Raw genomic sequence first — 12,660 nt, 5'->3', positions numbered from 1 at the left:
GGAGCCCTATTTTGGATCTAGAACAAGTTCTGTAAATGACATTTTCCTCAAACTAAAAGTGGCACTGAGTCAGTGCACAAACCCAGGATGGTTCATCAGATTATTGTCACTCTATTAATAAACAAAAAGATTCCATCATCTCAGTTCTAGTAGTAAACATATTTATGAACTCTTATGTTCAGAGAACATCTTCTGGTTAACTTTAATTTATTTGATTTCAGGTAACAAGGGCAATTAACAGAACAGATACCCAATACTTAACAATAACCAGCCCGGCAAGAGTTAAAAGTACACCATACAGCCCTATATACCACAATGTGCAAACTGCAAATTGCCCCAGAACATCTATCCAAAGCAAACTATATGATAATGATGGAAAGCAATTGTTTTCCTTGTGTGAGCTACACACAATAAAACAGTACCATTGTTAATGAGATGTGCCTGGAGATGTCCCCATATTTTTCCATGCTGCTGACCGTATTTATTTATGTATAATTTTGTGTATTATTTATTACATTTGTATTTGTCTATATCAATCCACCGAGTCACTGTCTGCTAGTTAGCAACTGTTTTGGCGGTTGACACAAAAAAGACAACCAAAACTTCCTTGAGCTGTACAGTGGTACCTCGGGTTACAGATGCTTCAGGTTACGTGATTTTGGGTTGCGCACTGTGCTGAACCCGAAAGTACCGGAATCGGTTACTTCCGGGTTTCGGTGCTCGCGCATGCGCAGACGTGGCGCTGCGGGTTGTGAATGTGCCTCCCGCACGGATCATGTTCGCAACCTGAGGTTCCACTGTACATCAGTCTTTTCTCTATCGAAGACAGAAAACAATGTCATAAGTAGGTTTGGTTGGAGGTGTCTGATCAGTAATTAAACCAATTTCATGATTGACATGCCTCAAACATCTTAATCGCTACACGGAAAAATGTGCCTGGCTCTCCACGCCCACTCCAACACAGAAGGCTATATATTCTGGATAACTCTGATAAGGTCCCTTGTCCCCCACAAGCCTGTTTTGTGTGTTTCATATCTGATTGCAAGTACCAGGGACTACAAGCAAGAGGCTTAGCAGTACTGCAGTGGCTCACAGCCTCCCTTTTAAAGACACTGAAATTCGTTGGGGCTTATAGGCTATTTCCTTGATCACAACAGCACCAGCTAAAGCAGCATAGAGACAGAACAACAGGGTGGAAGGTGCCTGGGGCCTCAAAGCCCAGTGGCTTGGTTTCTATGTTACCGTGGTGTCGTCCTGCTCTAAGAGGAAGTACTCTAAGAGAAGGGAGCTTCTGGCTTGTTTTCTGAAAGCTACAGGGACACCATCGCAGATGGCTACCACATAACCTCCAACATTTCTCCAATGAAAATAGGGATGCCCCTTCCATAATGTAATTTTACTATCTATACCCCACACAACTTACTGGGTTGCCCCAGTCACTTAAGGTAGCCTCCAACATATATAAAAACATAAGAAAACATTGTTTTTAAACTTCCCTATACAGGATTGGCTTCAAATGGCTCGGGGGTCAGATAACTCCATACCCTCTAACATTTCTCCAATGATAATAGGAACATCCTAAGGAAAAGTGATCGGAATGCAGGTGGCGCTGTGGGTTAAACCACAGAGCCTAAGACTTGCCGATCAGAAGGTCAGCGGTTCGAATCCCTGCAACGGGGTGAGCTCCCGTTGCTCGGTCCCTGCTCCTGCCAACCTAGCAGTTCGAAAGCCCATCAAAGTGCAAGTAGATAAATAGGTACCACTCTGGCAGGAAGGTAAACAGTGTTTCCATGTGCTGCTCTGGTTCGCCAGAAGCAGCTTAGTCATGCTGGCCACATGACCCGGAAGCTGTACACAGGCTCCCTTGGCCAATAAAGCGAGATGAGCGCTGCAACCCCAGAGTCGGCCATGACTGGACATGACCGGACATAATGGTCAGGGGTCCCTTTACATTTACCTAAGGAAAAGTGGGACATTCCGGGATCAAATCAGAAACTGGGACGGCTTCTCTAAATCAGGGATCTCCCTGGAAAATAGGGAAACTTGGAGAGTCTGCTCCCAGCTCAATGGGGATAAGCTAACACAAGAAGTTCTACCTACCTGCCGCATTGGCCATAGAATGAGCTTTCAGTCGCCATGATTTGGTGCAGGAAGTGAGGCCTTGAGGGCCAAGGAAAGCTTCCAAAGAGGACAGGTGTGGCTTCTCCAAGTGCCAGAGATAAACTAAGATCACATTCACACCATACATTTGAAGCACTCTCATACTACTTCAACATTCATGGCTTCCTTCAGAGAATCCTGGGAACAGAAATTTGTTAAGTACGCTAGGAATAGTAGCTCTGTGAAAGGACTCCTAACAACCTGGCATTCTTCAGCTATGGTTCCCAGGACTCTTTGCAGGCAGTGACTGTTAGAGCACTTTAAATGTGTGGCAGGGACCCATGCATGATGTGCTGGTCCCATGGGTTACCCGAGAGGTGAGGTCCAAGTCCAGTCCATGGTCAAAGGTGCAACGTGGAGGCAGTCCATAGTGGCTGAAGCTGGGTGCAGGGCAGGGAGTCGGGTGAAGTCAGGAACAGGCTTGCAAGCAAGAAGTCAGCGCAGGTCAGGAGCTCCGGCAGAAAAGCAGGACAGGGTTCAGGCAGGAACTAGCAACCAGCAATGTTGTTCCCACAACTTCGGACTGGGTCTGGCTGGCTTTTATCTGCCCCGAGGCATAGGGTGGCCCCGATCCTCTGGTGACTCGCCTCTCCTGGCCTGGAGGTAAGCACTCCTCCTGCAGGAACTTAGTTCCCTCCGCCTCTCTGCCCTGAGCCTCTGCAACTCAGGAGAGGCTGGATGGTTACCGGACCCAGAGGCAACCTCAGCTTCCCCTGACGGGGCTGAGAGTGGAGCACCTGCAGGCAATGGGTCCTCCATCACCTCAGGGGCCAGAGCAGACTCAGCTGATGGTTGCACCTGAGGATCCAGCACAGGTGAGGACCCTTCAGGCTCATGCCCCAGCCCCGGCTCAGCTGGTTCTGGAGGCGGGGGATCCTGTGCAGGCTGGGATCCCTCAGGTTCAGCCTCTGAGTCTGAATCCCAGGCCATCACACATGACCTAAACATGAGTCGTGGCCCGATGCCTGCTTGAGCCCAATATTGTACAGCTCTGAGCATTTTTGGCATGCTTCTGTCTCAAGAGACAATGGAGTGCGCCTCCAGGGGTGAAGTCAAACCGCTGTGTTAGCAGGCCAAAGTGACCTCCCTACTGCACAAGCCTAGGCAGAATGTGTGGAGGTCCTGGACTGCCCTGGAAAATAGGGACACTTGGAGGGTCTGGTGTTCAAGGTGCTCAGGGTGGCCAAAGACATCTTTCAAGAGCCAAGCATTAGGGCCCTTCTGCTCCCTGCCACCCTTGCTCCCATTCCTCCAACCACTGATGTACATATCTGAGGACATTCTATACAAGATCTCAAAGTAGCTGTTTTACTACAAAGGAATTTCAGAAATAGACTGGAAAGAGAAGCTGCTGAATTGCAACTCATTACCAAACTTAAAACCATGGAGAGACCTGGTCTGAACAAAGACATTGGATTCTTATCTCATTATACATGACTAAGCCATTCTTCACCTTCTCACCCCTTGCCTTTTCCTGGAAGACCTATTACAGTCGTTTAGAGTCGTCAACAGGCTCATCTCAGCTATCTGCCAATCTCCCATTCCCACCACCCTTCTGAGTAATACCCCTCCCCACCTTCTCACTATATAGAAGGGTCTGGCAACTTCTGTTTCAGTGTATCTGAAGAAGTGTGCATGCACACGAAAGCTCATACAAAGAACTAACTTAGTTGGTCTTTAAGGTGCTACTGGAAAGAATTTTTTTTTATATCTGAGGTGTGTGTTTATGAATTCTATTCAGAATGGTAGCTTGTGTGTGGCTGTAGGACTGACTGAAAATGCAGGGGAAGCAGGGGAGAACAGGCAGGCAGGCAAATTTAACAGGCCAAACACCTGCTTTGGGTCTCTTCAGGACTTGCCACACTTGTGTACAGAGACTTACTACCTCCCCCTCAGACGCAACAGTCTCCTGAGCTCCACAAGGCATCATTAAGTGAGTGTTGCAACACCAGAATCGTTGCTATGGAATCAAAAAAGCAACGCCAAAGCCTAAACTTTCTGCGGCCATCGCAGCATATTCCCCATACATCTCTTTAAGATTCGAGTATATGAGGCCTAGATATTGTGGAAATTTGAAACCATGGGTCTCTCACTGAAGAGTAGATTTGAGAACATGGGTCTTTCATTGCCAAGGAGACAAGGCTAGATGCGTATCTGCTTGCAGGCAGCCTTCCGTCCCCAGGGAAAATAAGAGTAATAGGCTTGCCAGGGAATCTGAGACCATAGATCTATTGTCACTGCAGAGTGTAAAGTTCCTTTTATATTTCATATACACTTCAGGCCCTCCAAGTGTCCCTATTCCCCCCCTCAGTGAACCCTTGCATGAAGTCAAATAGGTGCTTTCCCTGCAGGGTTTTTTTTTTTGGATGGAACTACAGTGGTACCTCTGGTTACGTACTTAATTCGTTCCAGAGGTCCGTTCTTAACCTGAAACTGTTCTTAACCTGAAGCACCCCTTTAGCTAATGGGGCCTCCCGCTGCCGCCGCGTCACCAGAGCACGATTTCTGTTCTCATCCTGAAGCAAAGTTCTTAACCTGAGGTACTATTTCCGGGTTAGTGGAGTCTGTAACCTGAAGCGTCTGTAACCTGAGGTACCACTGTATTTGGGTGCTCTGTGCTTGTCTTCTTTCCTTTTATACTGTTCAGTCAAAAACATTCTTGTAAGAAGTGAGCAGGGTGGTCTCTGGAGCTGCAGATTTATGCTTACAATAATTCTTTGTGTCTTTATTGTTTGTGCCACAGGAGCTTGTGCTTGGCATCCTTCTGTCCCGAGAGACAATGGAGCACACCTCTGGCCTCCAGGGCACATGCAATATAATCATTATGTGCGCTGTGTATGGGGCGGGTGAAGAAAGCAACTTGCAGGGCCTCCCCATCCCTGTAAGTGCATTGCTTCCTTCCTTGTCTATCTGATAGAGTCATGGAAAGGATCCTGAGGTCCAATGCCATGCAATGCAAGAGTCTCAACTGAAGCATTCATGACAGATAATAATAATAATAATAATAATAATAATAATAATAATAATAATAATAATAATATATTTATACCCCGCTCTCCCCGGCCAGAGCCGGGCTCTGGGTGGCTAACACCAGAAAAATTACATTAGAAATATAATAGGGGAAAAAAACCCAACCAATTTAAAATACAGGTTAAAATACAATTTAAAATGCAGCCTCATTTAAAAGTAGCCCATGGATCAAAACCATAAGGGGAGGGAAACATAAGGGTCAGGCTGAGTCCAAACCAAAGGCCAGATGGAACAGCTCTGTCTTGCAGGCCCTGCGGAAAGATGTGAAGTCCCGCAGGGCCCTAGTCTCTTGTGACAGAGCGTTCCACCAAGTCGGGGCCAGTACTGAAAAGGCCCTGGCCCTAGTTGAGACCAATCTAACCACCTTGAGACTTGGGACCTCCAAAGTGTTGTCATTTGTGGACCTTAAGATCCTCCGCGGGGCATACCAGGAGAGGCAGTCCCGTAGGTACGAGGGTCCTAGCCCGCAGAGGACTTTAAAGGTCAAAGCCAGCACCTTAAACCTGACCCTGTACTCCCTGGGAGCCAGTGCAGTTGGTAAGGCACTGGATGAATGTGATTCCGCGGCAAGGTCCCCATAAGGAGCCTCGCCGTGGCATTTTGCACCCGCTGGAGTTTCTGGGTCAGCTTCAAGAGCAGCCCCGCGTAGAGCGAGTTACAATAATCAACCCTGGAGGTGACCATCGCATGGATCACTGTGGCTAGATCAGGGCGAGAAAGGTAAGGGACCAACTGCTTAACACGGCGGAGATGGAAAAATGCCACCAACTTCTGTCCTCCAAGGAAGGAGAGGCCACCACCTTCCAAAGGGGGTCCGTTCCACTGCCAAACAGTTCTTACTGTCAGAAAGTTGTTGCTGATGTTCAGTTGGAATCTCTTTTCTTATAACTTGAATCCATTGGTTCGAGTCCTACCCATCAGAGTTGCACCATGTGGGAGGAGGAAGATGATGATGATGATGATGATGAGTTGTATTTGTATACCGCCCTACACTTGGAGGTCTCAGTGTGGTTCAGTGGCGTAGCGTGAGGGGTGCAGGGGGGGCCGGCCGCACCAGGCGCAACATCTGGGGGTTAGAGTTAGGGGGCGCAAATCCACGGGTTAGCGGGCACAAATCCACGGGTTAGGGGGCGCAAATTACTTGCCTTGCCCCGGGTGCTGACAACCCACGCTACGCCACTGGTGTGGTTCACAGAACAAAGATGCAGGGATTTGCCACACCGGCGGTTTGTGTGCAACAGGGGCTGGGCTGGGGGTTGCCCCAAAGGAGGAGGGAAACATGGACATGGGTGTGAAGGTGGAAACGGGTGCAAAGTGGGTTTGCAGAAAAGAAGAGAGAAGTGCTTAAAAAATGGGATCAGGAAGTTGTAAAGTGAGCAAAGTAGGGTAGTTGCATGGGGTTGAAAGAAGATGCTCAAGGAGGTTAATGTGGGGGGATGACCGGGAGTTGATGAGTGGAGCAAGTAAATACTCATAAAAGCCGCAGGTTGCAATTGCTATCTTAGTAGAGGCATCCCTCTGTGTGGGGAAAAAAGAGGATGCCTCTTTTAAGATTATGCCTGCTGTGACAAGTTTACATAATTAGCATGAGCTGAGTCTCCAGGTATTGTTGGCTGACGCCTTTCACCCTTGAGCTCCTGCGCATGCTGACTGAGACTGATGAGAAAGGGAGTCCAAGGACTTCAGGAGGATAGCTCAGTTGGCTAGAGCATGGTGCTGATAATGCCAAGGTAGCAGGTTCAATCCCTGTCTGGGACAACTGCAGAGGGTTGGGCTAGAGGATCCTCACTATTATACAATTCCAACTCTATGATTCTATGAAGGGACACGGGTGGCGCTGTGGTCTAAACCTAAACTAAACCTAAACTAAATGTCTAGGGCTTGCCGATATGAAGGTTGGTGGTTTGAATCCCCGCGACAGGGTGTGCTCCCGTTGATCTGTCCCAGCTCCTGCCAACCTAGCAGTTCGAAAGCAAGTCAAAGTGCAAGTAGATAAATAGGTACCACTCTGGCGGGAAGGTAAATGTCATTTCTGTGTGCTGCTCTGGTTCGCCAGAAGCGGCTTAGTCATGCTGGCCACATGACCCGGAAAAACTCTCTGCGGACAAACGCCGGCTCCCTCAGCCGGTAAAGCGAGATGAGTGCTGCAACCCCAGAGTCGTTCGCGGCTGGACTTAACTGTGAGGGCTCCTTTACCTTTACCTTTTTTATGATTCTATGAGGGCCATATATTCCCCATCCCTGATCTAAAAATGGAGTTGGATTCAGACAGGTGTCATTGATCTACAGGTCTACTAAAATCATAAATAAGTCTGGATCCATCCCAAAGTAAGCTTTTCCCCACTTTAAAGTTATTCATGTGTCACCCCCCCAAAAAAAATAATAGATGGATTTATCCATCAATTAAAGGACTTATGATTATTTGACCAAGATTTCCTTAATTGGGTGGCAGCCCTAGTGAAAAATAGATTTCTGTCAGATGTTAGTGTTATATTTTAAGGAGTAAACATAAGTGTGAATTTTCAGGGGAATGTGGAGCATTAATCTCCTTGGCAACCCTGCAGCCTCACTTTAAAAGTCCCTATGTATCCCTGAGGCTCGGCAACCAGATATATTTAATAAAAGGGGACGTGTGCCATCAGATTAAATGAGGAGGAGGAGGAGGAGGAGGAGGAGGAGGAGGAGGAGGAGGAGAAAGAACCATGTAGGCCACCTTGAGCATCTTGAAGAAAAAAAGGGGGGAATATAAATGCAATAAACAACAATAATAATCAGGGAAGTGAGAGCTATGGAAGTGGAGCACAGGAGTGGCTACAGTTACGTGCTCACAAAGGGCTTAGCACCCCCACAAAAACCCCATTTCAGCAGCCTTGACAAACAGAGCCAGAAGATGGCCAAGATCAATATATTGAATGGAAATTACAGAGGTGATAAGAGCAAGCCTAATGCAGGGCATTTAAGGAAATCAATTGGCATTGATGGGTCCAAGAAGCACAGCTAGCCCTAGCAAAGCTGCCTAGAGCAATTCTAGCCAGCAATATTGTCTCAGCATATATACAGGGAATGAGCCAAATCTTTATGATGATATAGCATGCAGCTACAAGGTAAGCAGGCCCCTGTTGCACTGGGTGCTCTCGGTCTCTTAACTGTTTATGTAGGAAGCGTGCAGTCAATAGATACGAAGTATGTGGAAATGTTGTTGCCTGCGGCAGCTAGCTATCATGTGCTTTGTTTATATATGCTTAGAGTAGTGATAGGCAGCCATTTTTTTACTTCCCCTAGCAAGCGGGCAGCAAATCAAGTCTAAAGAGTAAAGAACTGTCCCTCTATCCCAGCCTTCCCTAAAATGGATGCCCGCCATGTTTTTGACTGCAGCACCCTCTGCCTTCAGCCAGCAAAGCCATACCGGCCAGGGCTGATGGGAATTATCGTCTAAAACTGCTGGAGGCTACCAAGCTGTTGAGGCCTGCCTCTGTTCAATGGGGTTTGTTGCTTTCTTGTAAGGATTTATGCCCTGTCTTTCCCCAACAAATGCATTCAGTGGGGCTCACAAAAACACGGAGCCAATAAGTACACAGTGACAAAAGGAAATAAAATATAAACAGCAGCATTAAATTATGCTTAAAAGACACTCAGATAAATAAAATGCCTGCTGAAAGGTGAGCAGCAGAGGGCCAGGTGAACTTCTCTTAAGCAGACTATTCCACAGCCTGGGCACCACAACCGAGAAGGCTCTTTCTTATGGGCACTTATGTCTCAAATCATGTGAGAACAGGTAGGGGGACTTCCACAGAGGAGCAGACTTCTCAGGTAATAAGGGAGGGGGCAATTCCAGAGATAGATTGGACATTTAGAGCTGTAACGATAAAAGCTAACACAGAGAAACAAATTTGCAGTGGGTGTAAAAAACAAACAAAGGTAAAGGACCCCTGGCAGTTAAGTCCAGTTGCAGACGACTCTGGGGTTGTGGCGCTCATCTTGCTTTACAGGCCAAGGGAACCGGCAGTTTTTCCAGAGCAGTGCATGGAAATGCCATTTACCTTCCTGCCAGAGCGGTACCTATTTATCTACTTGCACCTTTTTTTTGCATGCTTTCGAACTGCTAGGTTGGCAGGAGCTGGGACTGAGCAACGGGAGCTCACCAAGTCGCGGGGATTCGACCTTCTGATTGGCAAGCCCAAGAGGCTCAGTGGTTTAGACCACAGTGCCACCTGTGCCCCCTCTTGCAGTGGGTGTAGCTGATACAAAATCCAGTAATATGCTCTGATCTCGTGGACCAGACAAAGGCTGCCTATGTTTTCATGAGAGATGCCTGATCTGATGTCCCCTTCCTGTTCTCTCTGCCATATATGTAAACCCCACACTGGCTAGAATGCACATTCAATGTGAACATGACTCCCTTCCACTTTCCATCTTGCATGAGCATCTTCAGTATCAATTGTGAAAGTGCCCTGAGTTTATACGTTGTGCCTGGGCTTGGTTTGATGAAAGCCAGACAGAGATATGCCCACTTGATTTGTTTCCAAAAACTCCTTTCTTGCAGAAGCAAACCCAACCCTGGGAGGCGATCCTTGCGCAGAGGAAGCGAGAGGGATGGAGAGCAAGGCAGAACCTCATTCTCAGCTGCCCTTAGTCGCTGTCCATGGTAACTGAACTGCTTGGCTCTATCCCCCAAGGAGCTCTGGCTCTTCGCTCACGTGTCTTTGCCTGCATCTCCCAGAAGCTGTGTGTGCTGGAACATAGCTAGGCTTCTCCTGTTTCTACATGAAGACATGCAAGGAGGCCGGGAAAGGGTGCTTGCTGGGAATCTGAATGAAACCTGGCGTTAGCTGACCAGCTCGGGGGAGCTGTAAACGTGCAAAAAATAAGAGCACCTTGGTTTTCTTTGTATTTTCATTGTTTGGATTGCTATTCCATAGTGATTTTTTTATTGAGAGGATTTTGTGGTGTACAAAATGTACTGTGGGTATGTCAGCTTTACATGTGTGGAGAAAACTACAGGGGCTGGAATTTTTTGCCAAGCCTATCTATTTTGAAAGTGTTGCCTAAAACTTAATATGCAGGTGTCAGTCACAAACAGATAGCAAACCAACAAACCTATGAAATGGTTCATTTTCATTTTCCTACTCCCCCAGCCCCAAATGAAATACAGTGGTACCTTGGTTTACAAACTTAATCCGTTCCAGAAGTCCATTCTTAAACCAAAGCGTTCTTAAACCAAGGTATGCTTTCCCATAGCCGTGGGGGACTCAATTTGCAAATAGAACACACTCAACAGCTTCCAAGGCAAAGTTGACAAACCAAAACACCTACTTTCAGGTTTGTAGCGTTCTTAATCCAAGTTGTTCATAAACGAAGCTGTTCTTAAACCAAGGTACCACTGCATGTGTATATGGTTACCTTCCTTCATGGGCCTGTCAAGGTCATTTTTTCTCTTCATATGAATTCCATTCTCCCCTTCTCACTACCTCTCTCTGCATGACTGGAAATTATTTCTCAACACACACCCCTGCCAATCTTATCTTATTCTCTCAAAATTTGAATCCTTGATTCCTGCTCTAATTGTGGGTGATTCTGACATTCAGGTTAGTTTCCCTAATTCCTCTTCTCTTGAATACCTTCCCCATTTGCTAGACATATTCTTGGTTGACTGACCGAACCCAAAGAGCGCTCATGTTTGCTGCCTCATCATCCTGGAAAAAAGAGACAAAGGTGGGGGGCCTGGTGTTGTTCAACATATTTATAAACAACTTGGATGATTGATTGATATTTATTACGGCCATTGGCCCATCACACGACAGTTTCCCACCAACATATATATACTTAAACCTCCAAATTTAAAACAGCCAAAAACTTACAAAAAACAGACAAGAACCAAAGCAAATAAGCAAAAGACCAACATACATTACAATAAATTTACAACATAAACATCGCCCTCTGCTCATAAATTAATAAAAGACATCAGTGGTGATATCACCTAGTTACATCCTAAAACATAGATCGCAACTTGGATGAATGAATTGAAGAGCTGCTCATCAAATTTGCAGATGACACCAAACTGGAAGGGGTAGTTAACACCGCAGAAGACGCAGTTGGGACCTTAACAGGTTGGAGAACTGGGCCCCAACTAATAAAATGAATGTCACTAGAGACAAATGTCAGGTTCTGCTTTTGGGCAGGAATACCCATCTTCACAAATATAAGATGGGGGACACCTGGCTCACCAGTAGCACATGTGAAAAGGATCTAGAGGTCTTAGTGGACCACAAGCTTCACATGAGTCAACAATGCCATGCAGCAGCAAAAAAATATATATTATTCTAGGGTGCATCAACAGAGGTATAGACTCCAGATCAAGGAAAGTCAGTACCGTTCTATTCTGCCTTGGTCAGACCACACCTGGAATACTGTGTCCAGTCATACGCCCCACAATTTAAGAAGCATATTGACCATCTGGAATGTGTGCAGAGGAGGGCAACCAAGATGATCAAGGGTCTGGAAACCAAGCTTTATATATATATAAAAGCAATGGTTGAAGGAGCTGGGTATGTTTAGCCTGGAAAAGAGGAGACTGAGAGGAGAAGTGATAGCCATTTTCAGATATCTTAAGGGCTGTCAGATGGAGCAACCTCATTTTCTCCTGCTCTAGGGGATAGGAATCAAGCCAATGGGTTCAAGTTACAAGAAAGGAGATTCTGAATAAACATCAGGAAGAACTGTCTGACAGGAAGAACTTCCTGACAGTAAGAGCTGTTCGACAGTGGAATTTGCTGCCAAGGAGTGTGGTGGAGTCTCCTCCTTTGGAGGTCTTTAAGCAGAGGCTTGACAACCATATGTCAGGAGTGCTCTGATGGTGTTTCCTGCTTGGCAGGGGGTTGGACTCGATGGCCCTTGTGGTCTCTTCCAACTCTTTGATTCTATGATTCTAAGACCTCTTTGACAGTGGAATGGACTCCCTCGGAAAGTTTCCCTGGAGGTTTCTAAACGGAGGTTGGATTGCCATCTGCCAGGGGTGCTGTAGCTGAGATTCCTGCACTGCAGGGGGTTGGACTAGATGACCCTCAGGGTCCCTTCCAACTCTAGAATGCCGTGATTCTATAATTCTATGAAATGTGTTAAAGTGCATGGAGGGGAGGGGTGCTGGACTGATTCTTTGTCTTCACAGTGCATTCAGCTGCTCCTTGATCTGCTGGAGGGGCTTTTGACACTGAATCTTCATGAGAGGTTTTCATAGGCTCAGTCTTGTGCTGATATTTCTCTCTGGTGGTGTCCAGTAAAAAAGAAAAGAAAAAGAAGGATAAAATCTGCTCAGACTATTGCTGACCCATAACTGTTAAGCTATGCAAGCAAAACTGCGCGCCTTTGGAACCCTCTTCTCTATAAAGCTTTCGGTGCGGTCAGTTTGTGCAAATGTGGTTTACAAGAAAAGCGAGGCTCGCAGCTATTTTTTTATATTAAATTTTAAAATTA

This window comes from Podarcis vaucheri, assembly GCF_965113315.1.
Source record: "Podarcis vaucheri genome assembly, chromosome: 17".
Lineage (NCBI taxonomy): Eukaryota > Metazoa > Chordata > Lepidosauria > Squamata > Lacertidae > Podarcis > Podarcis vaucheri.
Note: the sequence above shows the minus strand (reverse complement) of the source record.